The sequence below is a fragment of the Pantherophis guttatus genome, chromosome 1 (assembly GCF_059756535.1).
Source record: "Pantherophis guttatus breed Tessera chromosome 1, ASM5975653v1, whole genome shotgun sequence".
Lineage (NCBI taxonomy): Eukaryota > Metazoa > Chordata > Lepidosauria > Squamata > Colubridae > Pantherophis > Pantherophis guttatus.
Genome location: NC_142063.1, coordinates 328,538,348 through 328,556,358, shown reverse-complemented (window position 1 = coordinate 328,556,358; position 18,011 = coordinate 328,538,348). Strand labels below are relative to the sequence as shown.

At 38.9% G+C, this 18,011-nt stretch overlaps 1 protein-coding gene across 2 annotated transcripts in view; it reads right to left on the bottom strand.

The window, feature by feature from the left end:
• The window catches only part of POR (cytochrome p450 oxidoreductase), a 62,787-nt gene extending 54,734 nt beyond the window's left edge, over positions 1 to 8,053 (bottom strand). Inside the window, exon 1 of one of the 2 annotated variants that reach the window (XM_034420927.3) lies at positions 7,735 to 8,053. The gene's annotated coding sequence lies outside the window, so the exon portion shown is untranslated. Of the gene's footprint in view, positions 1 to 7,730 lie in introns of both variants that reach the window. The other variant, XM_034420928.3, reaches the window with a different exon arrangement.
• Positions 8,054 to 18,011: the final 9,958 nt, after the last annotated feature.

Below are 18,011 nucleotides of genomic sequence, written 5' to 3'. Positions count from 1 at the left end.
AATAAACTAAGTGCTTTTTTAACAAAACCTTGGTTTAAGTTTATGACCTTAAAGAGGCCATAATGAGCCTGACCAGCCAGAGAGCTAGAGTATTTCATAAGCAAAATCATAAAGGACTAAAATCTTCCAGACCAGGGGTCTCCAACTTTGGCAACTTTAAGACTTGTGGACTTCAAGCTTTGCTGGCTGAGGAACTCTGGGAGTTGAAGTCCACAAGTCTTAAAGTTGCCAAGGTTGGAGATCCCTGTCCCAGACTACCACTCTAGGAAGCAATTCCAATGCATACGCTCCCAAGGGTTCAAGCTCAGCCAAGGAATGCTTGGAAACAAGAGACGGGTGGAATTGCAGAGCCCATTCCCAATATTCAATAGGATCACTGCAAATCACATTCCCATATAATTCATGTTACTGACTAAGCAGGGCATAAGTGAACATCATCTGGGGGAAAAGAGTGAATACAGCTAGTTCTTTATTATTATTATTCCATCAAAGCCACAATCAAGTACAGCTGCCTAAAAGTAATCTTGACAATTTGATTATACAGAAGGAGCCTCAAAATCAGCTTCAATTTAGATCAGCTGGAAACTTCTTCTTAGGGCCAGAAAAGGGGGGGGGGAATAAGCTTATATAAACCCATCTTGGAAGGATCTATTACAGCCCAGACATGAAACAGAGCTTCTCCAAAAGGCAACACTTTTGTAAAAATGATACCTTGGGAAGCTAACCATAAACCTGAGAAAAATAATGACTTAATACAGCAGAAAAACAAGATCGGTAATTTGCAGACTACTTTGGAATTAACCTGAACATGGAAATTCAGACTGTCAGATTATCTAAAATAGTGGCTAGTTTTGTAAGATGCCTAATTATGCATTAGGTCCGTGATCACGAACCTATGGCACACGTGCCAGAGGTGGCACGTAGCACTCTCTCTGATGGCATGTGAGCCGTCGTCCCAGTTCAATTCTGCTGCGCACTTGCGCGCGCACCTCCCATCGGCCAGCTGGTCTCTGCCGCGCATTCACGGGGGACAGGGACATGTGGGGAGGCCACATGCGCATGCACTGGGGGAGAGGGGCATGGGGGGCCGCACATATGGGGGCAGGGCGCATGCAGGGGGCCGCACGTGCATGTGTGGGGGCAGAGCATATGTGCGGGGCCACGCACGCATTGCATTTTGGGGGTTTGGGCGCATTCATGAGCACACTCATGCACTTTCAGCACTCAGTCCGGAAAAAGTTAGCCATTACTGCATTAGGTTTATATAACCCCCAAAATAAATCAAAATAAGCCAATAATGTTATGGCATACTGTATCCATTGCCATTGGTTCAAATTTCAAACTCATATGGCTAAGAACAACCAAGCTTGGGAAGCGCCAAGAACTCCCTGGTTCAATCCCGTGATACAGATAGATATTCTCTATTGGTCTTGAATTGTCTAGTGTAGACATAATCTGGTATGCCATCCAAATTATACTATTCACTCGTTCTTCATCATTTTTTCATTTCCAAGAGGAACAGAGGCAGGGAAGACTTTACCCTGCAATGGTGGCTCCAATTAGGTCACCATCCTATGCTTGAATTGCTTTACAGTTAAAGACAAAGAGTGTTAAACAAACTACTCTAAAAGTGATGGGGGTATTTTAAAGTCAGCAACAAAGACGGAGGACGATTTTGCTGGTTCATTGCATCATATGCAATTGCTCGCATGCTAATTTAAACTAAGCTTCAGCTGATCCTTAAAAATGCAATTCTGGGAACATTTTTCTGGAAGTTGGTCCCACGATGTCAATTGCATCAGTCTGGGATAAAATAACTCAAGCAAACTGGCAGTCCTGCTAACCTAGCCAATATTTCCAGTTCACAGGCACATGCAAATGAAAATTGTCCATCTCTAAAGAGAAAAATGGGCAAATTTGCTAGGAAAATTTTGCCACTGTCATCTATCACAGATTACCAGGAGAGGGACTTTATCAAGTGGAATCCTTGGTGCTCTGAGTTGGTCAGTTACTTCATTATCCAATTAAGTAATATCATCAGTGGAACAAGTGTGGGGTTTGCTCCAGTGGTGGGTTCCTCCCAGTTCGGCCGAGCCAGTAGCGGTGATGATATGATGTCACCGAACTGGTTCTCTTTGTTCGGGAGCTGGGCTCTCCCGCCCCCCCGTTATTCTTAGTTTTTATTTGGCCCCGCCCCCAATCTATTCGCTGCCTCCAGAGTCCCAGCTGATCGGCTAGAAGGAAAAAAACTGTTTAAACTCGTCACAGGACTTCAAAGGGTACAACCGGTAGTAAAAAAATGTAGAACCCACCCCTGGTTTGCTCCCTATTTATATACACTTTCCTCTGCCGATGAGGATATCCAGGAAGGGTAATATGTTGTTTTCTTCCATTCTTGTGAATTATATTCCTTTAAAGATGCTGATCATTTCATGTATCATCTCTAAGTGTTTATTATTATGATGGTGTCATCTACATACTAGATCCATACTTTTGGTTGTATATGTGGTGATGCTATAATTTCTAGATGCTGCATTAAAACTCTACTGTGAAACCAGAGAGTACTGAGCCCACCATGGGTGATCTTCTGATTTGCTGGTAGATTGAAAATAACTAGTGAGGCAGGGTTCATGAGGTCCATGATTCTGGGTATTTCAATCTTTGTGTACATGTAGTCCTCGACTTACAACAGTTCGTTTAGTGACTTTGAACAAAGTTACAATGGAACAGAACAATTTGATTTTGATTTTTGATAACTGTTTTTCAGAGTTATGACCTTTACATCCCCATGGTCACGTGATCAAAATTCAGATGCTTAGCAACTGGTTCGTATTTATGACCATTGCTGTGTCCCAAGGTCATGTGATCACCTTTTGCAACCTTCTGACAAGCAAAGTCAAGGGGTAAGTCCGGTTCCCTTAACAACTGGGTTACTAATTTCTCAACTGCAGTGATTCACTCAACTGTGGCAAGAAAGGTTGTAAAATGAGGCAAAGCTCACTTAACAAATGTCTCACTTAACAACAGAAATGTTAGGCTCAATTGTGGTTGTAAGTGGAGGACTACCTGTATTTGGCTAAGTCTTGTGTATTGCATAATGTGCTATGGACAGGTGGCTAATTCCGGATCTATGAATGTTAAGACTGTTGTGACACTGAATTAAACCATAATTTCATCTTCTATTTTTAGATCTTTGATCTTTGGAGGGACTGTAATGGGGAATTGATAGAATATTCATTCCCCTCTCTGAGATGGCCAAGGTTTATTATTTTATAAGTTTTTTTGCCAAAGAACTTATAAAAAAAGCTGCAATGTCTCTCTCCCTCTGAAGCTTAATTAATGGTGAATAGGATAGCATGACATTAAATTGACACAAAGCTGGCTCAAAAATATTTGGTGCCCACCATACCAATGTATTTTCATTAGATTGGAGAAGGTATTAACTGGAAGGTCACAAGAATCAGTCTTGAGTCTTCTATCCTTCACTACTTTCATTAAAGATTGAATTATGAGATAATGTTTATCAAATTTGTAAACGGTACAAAATTGGGTGGCAACACTTTAGAGAGGCAAAATTCAAAGTAGTCTCAATTCACTAGAGAAATGGGCTGACAGTGATCAAATAAAGTGAAACAAGAACAAATGCAAAGTCGTTAACATAAGAAACAAAAGAAAACCCTCATGTATTCAATGGGAGATACCTGACTTGTTGTTAGTTCCTGCAAAATAAAAGAGTATGAGTTAGAAACATGATGTGACTTAAAAGAAGACAAATACAACTATAAGTTGCATTAAGGGAGGGGTAAATTTCCAACTGCCCAGAATTGCTAAGAGTGAGGTAGCATATAAATTTATTTATTTATTTATTTATTTAGATAGATAGATAGATAGATAGACAGACAGACAGACAGACAGACAGACAGACAGACAGACAGACAGACAGAGATATATACATATAGATATATATAAATATATACGCACACTTTGGTCAAGTACTGGGTCAAATTCTGGACACATTTGGGGAAGAATTCAGAAAAATCATAGCATGTTCAGAGACCAGAGCAAAGATGATCAAGGCACTAGAAAGCAAACTTTATGAAGAGAAGTGGGCCTGGAGGAAAACCATCAAAGGAGAGAAATGACAGCACTCTTCAAATACTGAAATAATGCCATAAAGGAAAAGGTTAAAATTTATTGTCTTTCCTTCCAGAATGCAAGACATAGAAAAATGGATTTAAGTTACAAGTAAAGAGACTCTTGAACGTCTAAAGAAAGATCCTAATCGTAAGGGTAATCTGACAGTGGAACCAATTCTCTAGACTTCAGGGTCTTTTAAGATGCAGAAGGAATATAACATTAGCGTATTTGATCAAGGTTAAAATAGATATGTTTTCTTTGGAAACCTTTCATCAACTTTTGCTGACATCAAGACTGAAATGCCAAGGCTTTATGGATTTGTTTATAGATAAGACACAGGATATGTGAAGAAGATATCATTTGGTTGTATTTTAAAAGAAGACCTGGTCACTGAAATTGCTTATATTTGGGGTGAGGATGACAAGTCACTTTATACATTTTTTATTCTTTACTGTATTGTTTTTTCTTTCTTTTCTAATTCTATTGTTTTCTTGCTTCTTTCCTGCACTTTTTACTCTTTTTATTCCTTCTAGGCCTACTAGAAAAAGTCTGAATTAGCAATGACAGGATTCTCTCTCCCTCCCCCATTATCATTCCTGGATCTCTCCAAGCTCTTTCTCAACAGAATCTAATGAAATCCTGCCACCTTGCACTTGTGGCAAGATTTCACTTCATCACGTCATAAATGAACTTCTGTCCCAAAAAGAGAAGGCAGTGAGGGGAGAAAACGACAGAGACAGAATGTAACGTGCTATTCGATTTCAGAAGGCAAACAGTACTTCTATCTTCTTTTTTTTTTAAAAGACACCTAACCAACCAGATGTCAGAGATTCTTTCAACTCCTCATTCCAGGGACAAATTCATCAAATTCTGGGACAGAAGCCAATTTGGATTGCAAACAGAGAAGGGGCACTATTTGGCCTAAAAAAGTTACAATAATGCCTGTATCAATAAAAGTGTATTTGATTCAAGTGTGGTCACAGTTCAAACATGTGGGATCCACTTTTTAGGAAAAGTCCTAAGAGGGACCACTAGGGCAAAAAGACAGGGATATTTTTAATGTAAGGTCAGGAATATGTTTTATGTATCTGAACTAAAGGAAATCATAAGTATTCTACACAGAAATCTCAAGAGAGACAGAGAAGTGAATATATTTATTCATTTTAGCGATGTTTAGCAATTTTATTGTCATGATTAAACCTGTTGGTCAAAACTTCACAGAAGTTAGAGAAGATGCCTTAAAGTTCATCCAGTCCAACCCCTCTGAATTATTGCTATAAATTTCAAATCTCCATCAAGAATTTCTGAATTACTTTTGCGTTTTTTCTGTTCTAAATGAGCAGGCCAGCTTTGCCATCATGACAAGAAAAACTATTATAAGGGAATGGTTTCTAGTTTAACACAACCAATAATTCCCCAAAGCCAGTAGGAGGCACTACTCTATCTCTAAGCAATACCAATACCATAATAAGAAGCCAATCTCTTAAGTGTATATTTGAGGTTGTCTTTTGTTCTGTGGTGCACTTAAAAACATTTTAAAGTCATGTATTACATAACAAGGAAAACTGCTGCCAAGTATCATAAAAGGCCATTATAATTTTCCACCTGTCACAAAGACTAGTATATATAAAAGCCCAAACACATACTTTGGAGAAAAAGAATAAGACCAAAACTATTTTGAAGTGAGCATTATTCAGTGGGCGACATTAATCCAGAAAAATAAGTCCACAGTTGAAGAAAACCATGGAGAAGGGGTTGAAGGAAATATTCAGAAGCCATTACAGAAACAAGAACAGAAGTATGCATTAACCTGGTGATTAAAGCCTGGGAAAGGAGATAGCATTAGGAAAACACTGGGGCTGGCTAGTCCCTGACTCAGTAGGGCATACATATGAGGGAGGGGAGAAGCATTGACTTGCAATATTCTGTTACTATGGCCTATAAAATATATATCTAGTCTTCCTGGGTACTCAGTTTCTTGATCAGATCTATCTCCTAGGGCTGACAATCATATCTATTATTTATATATCAATTTTTTTAACATTGCATGAGTGAGAGAGAACCAGATTGAACCAAACTGGAGACCAGGTATATTGGGGGGAGGAAGAACAAATGGAAACAGATTCTAAATTACACATGAAGACTATTCCCACCCAAGGAAAACCCAAAATCTCTTTGAACCCAAATAATATTTTAAAAAGGCCAAGGAGGGTCAGAACATGGAAAAAAGGGTATATATGGGATTACGAATGTCAGCTAGTAGTGCATCCACACTCTGAATCAGACCAGTATATTTTAAAGATGTGCAAAGATTGAGATTTGTAGACAAAAAGGGATCTTGGAAAACACAGCAATTCTTTTTAAGACACATTTAAGAACATGCCAACAGGAGCTAGGTGTGCACACCCATCTTCCCACCTTCCAATTCACTTTTTCCCCCAAATCACAACATGGAATTCAGTTCAGTCTATATCCCTAATGTATCACAGGGTTAGTCTTTAATTTCTGAAAAACATATCCCTTTCAGGTATCTGACATTAATTAAAACAGAGCACTTGGTAAATATTAATTTCTAAGAAGATTCTGTTAAAAATTACCACTGTAAGGCATCCTTGGCTCACATACTTTAGGCTTCCTCAAGAGGCATCAGAAGTCCAGAACCTATGACAATTCAGCTATCAATGTATATTATATCCAAGGGCCACCTCCAGTATCCTGATTCTAATTCCTTTACTTGCTAAACAAAACACAACACTTCCTGCCAGCTTTCATTAGCAAGTCAACAGAAGAGCGTCTTCTCAAACTAAGCATGATTCTGCTGCATTTAAAAAGCTCAACAGAAACTGATTTACAAGGCACCAAAATTCCTGACACAATTTCAAAATTCGGAGTTTGTCAACCGAGTACATCCCTCTTGAAAAGAAGTTCTAATTCCACCTGAAAAATGATAAGGTCTCAGCCTGGCTGGCTGGCATTCAGAGTTCATTCTGAAACACAAAACTTTTGAAAGGAAGAAAAACGAAAGTGTCCAAAAAGAGATGTTTATGCCAATATTATGGATAAAAGACATTGATTTCATTTTCTTTTCTTTTTTTAAAAAAACCTATCATGCCAAGGAACCAGCATGGACCCCATCTACTCTTTCCCAAGGAAACAGGATGCTCTCTTTTTATAGCCACCTAGCATCTGCTCTTTAAAATTCTACAATTTTATTTTATTTTTTTAAAACTTTTTAAACAATCCATCCAAGGCTGACAAGCAATCGCCTGGCTGAAAAGGCAGGAACTGAACCTTTTTCGAATGGGAAACCTCAGTATTTCCTAGGCCCAGAACCTGGAATACCACACAATGCCATTTTGCCTTTTTTCCCCTTTTTTTGCAATCTCTCATTAGATTCTCAACTTGTCCCTACTTCCTACTCCTAACCGGTCCCTTCCTCTTCTAAAGCAAGCAAGAACCCAGAAATTTGGCCTCTACATTGCCCTCCGTTTAAAGCAAACCAGAGGAACCCAAGCGAGGATCCCAGCCCCAGTTCTTCCCTTCGACATTTGGGGATCCCCAGCCTGCGCTCTCTCGCCCCCAAACTCACTCACCCACCGAAGGTCCCAAGTGGAAGGAAAACGATGGCCAATTGCAGCGGCGACAGCAAGAGCAGCAGCTCTCCTCCCGAAAGCCCAGACAGAAAGAAGGGGTGGGGAATGGACTCTACCACTCAGCGACGTGGGGGGGGGAAGGGCTAAGAACGTATCCCGGGCAAACTCCTCCCTCTCCCGAAGTATGACTTTTTAAATATATCCTGCGCTCAGATCCAACTCAGCGGTTCCATCTGCATCCGTTCCCGGGAAGACAAATCTTCCCACTGCCTTTCAGTAGCCTCCCCACGCCTGCGAAGAATGGTACGGCCTTCCCGGCTTCTAGCTGAATGGAAGACGCGTATGTTAAAGGTCCAAGGCAGGGTTGGCTTACATCAGCGTTGCTCAACCTTTAGAGCAGTGTTTCTCAACCTTGGTAGCTTGAAGATGGGTGGACTTCAACTCCCAGAATCCCCCAGCCAGCAGCGCTGCTGGCTGGGGGATTCTGGGAGTTGAAGTCCACCCATCTTCAAGCTACCAAGGTTGAGAAACACTGCTTTAGAGCAACTTGTTTGTGTGGACTTCAAAGAGAAACCTTGGATTAAACTAGGATTTCTATTCAGTTGAGCTGTTTCACCTCTTTCTGAAAGAAAGCCTCAGTTCAGTGGGCCAGGAACAGAGATTGTCTTCTCCTAATCAATCAGGAAAAAGCTCAGCTGCATTCTCACAATACGCTTTTTTAAAAATTTATTTTGTCAAGTATGTATAAGATAACAGATATACAGTGTTTCCCCAAAAATAAGAACCTGTCTTATATTTTTTTGAACCCTGAAATAAGCACTTGGCCTTATTGCCATGCGCTCAAAAGCCCGATTGGGCTTATCAACCAGGGGATGGCTTATTTTGGGGAAAACAGGGTAAGTATAAACACGATTATGAATTATTATTAAGTTAAGTCTGTTTGTTTTCCTGGTTTGTAATACCGGGTGTATGAGCTCAGTCCGGTTAGTTTATGGTTCAGTGTGTAAATCACATGGAATCAGATTGGATATCCCTTATGAAACCTAATATTAATTATCTTGTTATTAATATAAGCATCCTAGATTACAGTATATTGAATGAAATCTATGAGATGGATTTAGTTTTGACAAAGGAGTTCAACAACTGTTAAAAGGGCTGCGTGAGGAAGTGATAAAAGAATAAGGCAATAGTCCTTGCATTCATGAACTCAGTTAACATACGTTTTGGTAACAGAATCCATTTTAAAAAATGGTCCCAAGATCTTTACATTTGTGAGTCTTTAAGGTGCCACAAGATTCTGGGGACTGTGACCTTAGTACAATGGTACTTGCCAAGTACATCTTAGGGAAAACATTGTTTTTAGACTGGACCCAGAGTTGCTTGGCTGTGGGAGGACCAAAATACAGGTGGAGGCATTCAGGGTTGGGAAATGGTAATTTAAGGTTATCTTCAGGCTGGGATGAGAAAGCTGCGGATTTCCTCAGTTTGTTGGCTGTTGCAAAACTGCAATATGGCAGCTCTATGAAGGGCTGAATGACTCTAAAATTCAACGTTCCGTTGAAACCAGAACTTTTCTTGTTGGGATTAATGGACAGCCAATTAGAAAAGAACCTTGGATGATGATTTTATATGTGTGTGTGTGTATTATATATGATTACTGCTGGGAGATTATGTGTCTAAGAATGGGAAAACACTGAAACACCAACAATAGAGGAATGGTTGATGAAGATGACAGAACTAGCAGAGATAGCAAAATTAATTTGTGTGTCTAGAGAAGTTCAACAACTATGTTTAGCAGTTACTGGAAACTCCTTATGGATTTTTTGCTGAAAAGGGTAGAAAAATGAATTGATGATGTATGGGTTAGAAAATTAGAAAGGATGGTTTATGGAAAGAAGGACACTATGAGGTAGCCTTAGGGTAAAATAAGCACATTTATAACTGCTTGTTAAAAGATTGGAAGCAATTTCCTTATCCTTTTTTTTTCACTATTTACTATTCTTCTTTATTTTTATGACTTTTACTTCATTAGATTTTTTTTCCAATTAAAAATAACATTTAAAAAAGATCCAAATGAAAATATTTGGACCACCTGGCATTAATAATGATTCCAGCGAAAGTGCTTCCCTAAAACCACAACCTACAAGTAGTCCTTAACTTATGACCATAATTGAGCCCAAAATTTCTGTTACTGAGACAGTTGTTAAGTGAATTTGCCCCATTTTATGACATTTCTTGCCACAGTTATTAAGTGAATCAATTCAGTTAAGTTAGTAAAATGGTTCTTAAATTAATCAGGCTTCCCCAATTGACTTTGCTTATCAGAAGGTTGCAAAAGATGATCACATAGCCTCAGTTTATGGAACTCAGTGGTGAATCTCACTGGTGGGATTCAGCCAGTTCTCTCCAGGTCGCACGAACTGGTAGCGGCGACTGCAGGAGGCTCCGCCCACCCACCCGGACGTAATGCGCGACTACTGTGCATGCACAGAAGGCCGTGGGCATGCGCTGAGGCACGTGCGAGCTAAGCCAGCGTGCATGCGCACACACTCACATTTGCGAACCAGTAGGGAAGGTAAGTGAATCCCACTTCTGATAGAACCGTCATAAATATGAGACTTTTGCCAAGTGTCAGAATTTTGATCTCATGACCATGGGGATGCCACAGTGGTTCTAAGGGTGAAAAATGTTCAAAGTCACTTTTTTTCAGTGTCAATGAAACTTTGAACAATCACTAAATGAACTGTTGTAAATCAAGGACTACCTGTACAAGCTGCCAAAATCTGAGGAACTACTAGACGACAACAAAATATTAGAGCATTATGTATTTCCTTGCTAGAAATTTGCAACCCAGATATGTAGCTTTAATGCCACTGATTATACTAAAATGCAATTTTATGTATTTACTTTTGTCTTAATGATGAGTTAATCTGGTCATAGTGATTTAGAATTCCTAGTTTATGTCCTATTATTACTTACTAATCCTGCCCCAGGCAGTGTTGATCCTTGATGGGACTGATTTATTATTCCAAAGAAGATTCCTCTGGCTTTAAGAATTTGATGCTTCAATAATAAAAACTTGAAATAACAATTCATCCTATCTGCTAGCAGGATGCAGAAAAGCAGATCACGAGAGAGACAAGGATCCTTTAAGAAATGCTGGACCTAGCCAGTTACATAAGTATTCCTTTCTTGTTTGTTTAAAAAGGTGTGAAAGCTCCCCTTGGAGAATATTTACAGAACGCATTTTACACATATATGATTTCCTTATTTCATAATTAATGTTTGCTGCGCTCGGGGGCATAATGTTACGATGGATATATATACATGTTTGGGGTTTTTTCCTCTTGCAGTTATTAAAATTATATCACTGAATTCCTCAACCTTGTAAACAGGAAGAAAAAAAAGAGAAAAAGGTTTCATGTCTATTGTCATCAGGATTATTGGCTCTAAATCCTGGAAGCAAAATACAACTTCTTAGTCAAGAGCTTAAACAAGTTTATGAGTTCCATGAAATTTAATTGAATGGTATCTAATCGAAGATTTTGAGTCTAATATTGGCCAGCCTAATACCTTTGAGAAAACATTCTCTGATTTTCATTAAATGCTATTTAGAGATACATGAACTCCAGCACAACAAAACACCATACAATACTTATTGGCAAGCTATCCGCACATCCCTTAATTTTTCTAATTAAAGCAAGTTACTCAAGTCACCACATCTCAAAAGAAAAATGCTCCCAACAATGAAAAAACCCCACTCTATTATTTATACTTTTACATCTGTGTTGATTCCTGGTCACTGCCTTGACAGATCAGGGTTTTTTAGAAAGTTTTCAGAAATAAAGAGAAATTTTCTGTCAGAACAATCGACCAATGGAACAGCTTGCCTTCAGAAGTTGTGGGAGCTTCATCACTGGAGGCTTTCAAGGGGAGATTGGACTGCCATCTGTCAGAAATGGTGGACGGTCTCCGCTTGGGCAAGAGGTTGGACTAAACTAGATTACTTGCAAGATCCCTTCCAACTCTTATTATGTTATTTATTCTGTTATCTACTTCCTAGAATTAAGGTCAGCCAATTGGCTTTGTGCCTAAAATAAGACTAGAACTCATAAAGTCTCCAGGTTTCTAGCCTAATGCCTTAACCATTACCCCAAGCTGGCTGTCTATCATATTCTGCCTCAAAATGTGCAGTAAAGTTTCCTGAAAATTGCAGTCCTTGAGCTATTCCCTTTCTGGCTGAGAACACTATGACATCACTTTTCCCTACAGCTCATTACTCATTGAACTGCAATCATTCTTTTCTTTTTTCACTTTTTTTTGAAGAGGGTTGACTTTATTCTTCTTTACGTTTATCTCTAGTATTACAGCCTCTGTCTCTTTCCAGTTTCGCTCTCTCTACTTCTCCAGAAGAGAGGAGTTGGTGATGGGCGAAAAGTATTCTAACACATCTGCCCAGATTTAGGTGGTCTTCTTCATGGACCACCAGGCCTGAAACAACTAGGTGAGACATAGACTTACCCACAAATGAAAAGTTTCCTTTCACTTTTCCAGTAACAGCTCTTTCCATAATGTGTCCGAAGTAAGATAATTTGAGCCTGATAATTTTTGTCTCAAGTTTATTTTGTATGGCATAGCAAAAGGCAGCATAGTCTCTATATCTCAAGTGAGAACCCTGGATTGATTTATTTGATGATCCATTTGTTTGTTTTCTTGGCTGTCCACAGTATTCCCAGGAATCATCTTTAACACCAAAGTTGTCAATACTCTTTCTATCCCATTTCTTCCAATTCCAACTTTCACCTCCATAGAGTGTTACAGGGAAAACCATGGCTTATATGATTTTGATCTTTGGAGGTAAACATACATCTGAACATCTGAATTTTCCAGGGCCTAGTTATGGCATTTTTTTTTTTGACTGCTTGTTCCTTAAGTTTGATCATTTATCCTAAAAGGCAGGTGCTATCTGCCACTCTGATACCTTCATTGTCAATTCTAAGATGAATTGTTGTACTGCTTTTATTAGTTTGGTCTTCTTTATATGTAATATTAGCTCCATTTTTCCCCACTGTGTTGCTTGACTTTTATTATTAGAGTTTGCATTAATCCATTCTGCCTTGAGCTTTAGCAATCTGTGAAACGCTCAGGTTTTAAACCATGGAATGAAGTTTTTACAGAGGCTAAACTCAGCAGTTCAGAATGACCAAAATCATAAAAGCATTACAGAAACAAATGTGGATAACATATAATAAATGTCAAGTCGAAATTGGAGTATTGCAAATTCAGTGGATTCAGAACTTTACCAAAAAAAAAAAGGAACTGGTTTTGTAACAATAGATGGAAGTTTGGACAATATAAGTCCATATGGCTTTTTGTCATGGAGTTATCTGAAGAATGTGGACCTCTTCCATTTGTTATCCCCATTTAGTTGGATAGTCTATATGTCAGGGGTCTCCAAACTTGGCAATTTTAAGACTTGTGGACTTCAACTCCCAGAATTCCTCAGACAGCAGGAATTCTGGGACTTGAAGTCCACAGGTCTTAAAGTTGCCAAGTTTGGAGACCCCTGCTATATGTTATGTATAAACTGACTATGTTGCCAAGTCTTTTGCATGATAATACAAGAAGTAGCCCATCTGGAAGCATCCTCAAGGCCCCAAGAAAAAAAAAGACACCCCCCCCCCAGAAATCCAGAACAGTTCTATTCAAATTACCCTGCTTAGGCAAGAGAAGCAAAGCTATAGGATGCAAATTAAGACAGCTGTTATGCTACTAACCTGCTCAGAAGTTGCAAAAATTATTTCAGCCAAACCCAATTAATTGCTCTTTCTTTTGCAGTCTTGAGTGATGCAAGATGGCCAAATTCACAGTGAAAGCAACACTGGGTGAATATATTTTTCAGGTACTATTCCCCAGTCCGCAAACAAGGAGACACTCGGTGAAAATCCAGTTGAATCCCAACTTCACCCCTGAGCTTCCTATTTATTATAAGACTTAAGCCTGTTGAGTTCACCTGTGCCACATGTCAAGTGTTCAAAGGGGTGGAGAAATAAAGGTGGAGAGGGCAGCACTGCTGGAATTGTACCAAGGAAAGAGCTCTCCATAATTACAAAGATGACATTCACAGAGGCTATCACAGCATAAACTAAGCTGACCTCTTCTTTGAGCAATGAACATTGTGCAATCAGCTATGGCAACCTGCCTTTTAAAAAAAAAAGTCAATCAATTTTTTGATGTCACTGTTTCAGAAATGAGGTTTGTTGTTTTTTTTAAAATGATTTTATGAACAATAACTTTAGAACCAAAGATGGAAGATTTCTAGTAGTAAAGCAAAGGGGAGATCTTAGGCAAAGCTTCATATAGAAGACCCAAGGAGTAATTTGTAGCATTATTGTGATGCTTTAACAGTTACTTACCTTACAGAGGGGCCCGTGGTACAAATGGATGATGGACAAGGAAGAACTATGCGTTGCAAAGTAGAGGAAAGAAAAAAGGGAGGACAACAAATAAGGTGAATGGACAGGATCAAAAAAACCTGGAGGACTGTCCTTGGAAGAGCTCTGATGGAAAGAAGTCAAGAGAGCAAACATTTGTTCATTATGTCACCAGGAGTCAATTCTTACTCCATGACCCTAAATATCACTACTACCGTGTTTCCCCCAAAATAAACGGGGTCTTATTTTATTTCGGGTACTAAAATAAGCATTGGGGCTTATTTTGGGGGGGGGTGTCTTGTTTTTTTTCCATGTATGGGAGGCCCACTTCTGTTTGCTCACGACGGGGCAGGAGGCCACACGGTGCACCAATGCTGCCGCTACAAGGCAGGGGAGGGTGGACCTTTCCCACATGCCCCTCACCAGGTTATCTCAGGGCCCCGGCACCCAGGCCATCCATACCCAGACACCTGCCTCACCTTGCGGCTGCGGCAACAATACATCACTCAGCCTTCTGCTCCATTGTGGCCGCAAGCAAGCAGAAGTGAGCCGGCAGCCACGTGGGCTCCTACTGCACATAGGTGTTGGTGCTACCGCCGCAAGGCAAATGTCAGGGGGGAGGGTAATTTAGCATGATAAGTTTTGATGCCTGAGCACTACCGTATTTCTCAGAGTATAAGACGCACCTTAGTTTTTGGGGAGGAAAATAAGAAAAAAGCTGATTGGGGGTGGATCAGCCTCCTAGAATACCCGCCAATAAGCTGTTCTCAGAGGTGAATTTTAGCAACAGGTTCGTTGGTTGTGAGCTCTGCACCTGGCTTTTTTTCCAGCCTCTGAAACGGAGGTTTCAGAGGCTTTTTCCAGCCTCTGAAACCTCCGTTTCAGAGGCTGGGTGGGGCTACATTCAGACTATAAGACAAACACAGATTTTCACCTTCTTTTGGGGGGTAAAAAGGTGCGTCTTATACTCAGAAAAATACAATAATTATTAATTCCCTTGAACTTAATTATTAATTTCCCTGGAAATTAAAAGTTTGATGTGTAGTGGTTAAGGTGCTGGCCTAAAAAGCAGAAGACCATGGGCCCTAGTCCGACCTTAAGCAGGAAAGCCTAAGAAAGCAGGAGACCATGGGCCCTAGTCCCACCTTAGGCAGGAAAGCCAACTGGGTGATTTTGGGGCCAGGCATTCTCTCAGCCCAACCCATTTTACAGGATGATTGTTGTGGGGAAAATAGGAAGAGGATGGAATATTAGATATGTTCATCACCTTACGTTATTTCCCCCAAAATAATAAAGGTGGAATATCAATAAACCTTGTCATTAATGTGTTGTTATTTGTTTGTGATAATGAATTCCATACCATATTTTTGGATCGGTACGAATTCATTATCATAGAATGTGACAGCCATTAATTTAGGTAACTCAAAAGGTGGTTCAGACAGAGTAAGTAGAGAATAAATTTAAGCTAGGAATTGCTGTATGGACTCTTCAGGAGCAAATCTACAGTGTAACAGGATATCAAGCCATCTAGCCTTTATTTATTCATTCATTCATTCATTCATTCAATTTATGTGGCAAATCCATCTTGTAATTGCAACTCTGAACTGCCAACCTTAATCCTAACAATCTAATGAATAATAATAGGTTGGTTGGGTTCAAAATTCACATTCCCCATGGTTTGTTGATCAAACTACTATAGACTGGATCATATATAAAATTAAGCTGTTAACTGAAGTTTGCTAACTGTAATGGCAAAGTTCTTGCCTCATTCTGAGGCAGAATCAGATAAGTTATATTGAACCTTAGACTTGGCCCACCTCCATACCCTTTACCCTTCAAAACCAAAAGTACAGGAGATTACCTCACATATTTATTACGGGGTGGTTGTGCTGACGATTGTGGAGTTTTTTAATCTCGATTACCAATATGTATTTATTGTAATATTGTTCCAATATTGTGTTTTTCACTTGTTAGCTTCCCAAAGTCACATTCAAAAGCAACTCATTAACCTCTGGGAGGAACAGGAAGGATGATTTCAAATTAATTCTAATACTTTTAAAGAGCTCACATGTCTGTAGACATGATAATAAGATAGGTTGCTCCTAAGATACCATACTTCAGTACTCATTCATTACCTTGCCATAGTAATGGATGACAAGAGCTCAAATTATTTGCCCCTTGTGTCAACCCGGGTTTTGAACTTGCATCATAATTATACATTGTATCAATTAATTAGACACCCACATTGGTTTGGTTACTTTAATAGTAACAGCAGTGACATATATAAATTTATTTGTCCCTCCTTCCTTGCTCCCTGTAACTGGTAAACATAAATAGTCAAAATATTGCTAGCAAAAAAAGATCTATAGTCAGAAGAGTTGCTATAGATACTGGCTACATATCCAATGATAAGTCAACAATTCCTTCTTCAAAATGACCTTTCCAAAAATAGAGAGATTTGGTATTTTGCGCTTACGAGGAGAGAAGTTTAGATTGTAGTTAAACCAGTTTCACTGCTCCATAAATGTAACTTTTTTCTCTACTATCACAATTGTGTTCAATTGGTCCCAATGGAATTTGGATAGTTTGTGGCTATGCTATGGAACTTCAACCATTGCCTTTTTTTTTTCATGTTTTATTTACTTTATTTGAATAACATATAAAAATTCCATTTCAATCAAGCAGTGTGTTGCTGTGTGGTTACAATTGTTTTTAGGCAATTGTAATCAAAATGTTTACAATAGCATTCATCACAATAACATTAATACTAGAATAACAATAATATTTAGTTTGCCTATTTTATCAAATTTCCATTTTAACATTTATTCTTTTTATGTCCCTGCATTCCTAACTTCTGTTTTTATTGTCTAACCATTGGTAAAATAAGTCCCATGTCAAAAAGTATTCGGTTTCTTCTTTGTCCTTAATAGTAAGCGTTAGTCTATCCATTTCTGCACATTCTATTATTTTCTTAATTACACGCTCATCCTTTGGGGTCTCATCACACTTCCGCTGGTGAGCATATACAATTCTAGCTGCAATTAATACATGTAAAATCAAGTATATAGTTCCTTTGTCATATTTTTCTGGTAGAATACCCAGTAAAAATATTTCTGGTTTCATGTATATATGCTGTTTTATCATTTTTTCCAACCAAGTATATATTTTCGTCCAGTATTTTTTTGGCTTTTGGACATGTCCGCCACATATGATAATATTTGATTGCAGTTCCAACATTTAGCAGATCTATCCTTATACATGTTTGCCAGTCTTGTTGGTACAAAATGCCATCTATAGAACATTTTATACAAATTTTGTTTATGTGCAATTGACATAGTACTTAGCTGCCAGCTGCCTGCAATTACTGCGAGTTCAATTCTCACCAGGCTCAAGGTTGACTCAGCCTTCCATCCTTTCGAGGTAGGTAAAATGAGGATCCGGTTTGTGGGGGCAATAAGCTGATTTTGTATAAAATAGAACACTGCTCGGGGGGTGGGGGGGCAAAAAGCCCTACTAAGCAGATATATACAAAAGTATGAAGGCTATTGCTTAATGCATTGTAAGCCGCCCTGAGTCTCCAGAGAAGGGCGGCATATATAAATCGAACTAATAAATAAATAAATAAATAAATAGTCAATTTAACATTTCTATCCTACAATTTCTGCCATTTGTCTAGTTCTATTGCACATCCAAAACTTTTAGCCCAAACAATCATTGTCTCCTTTACCTGCTCACTTTCAAGTTTAATACCTAATAAGTAACAATATATTTTCTTTATCGGTTTTTCGTCCGTTCCAATTAATTTCCAGTTAATATCTGGTCCAATTCTGTTAACTCTTTATTGAAA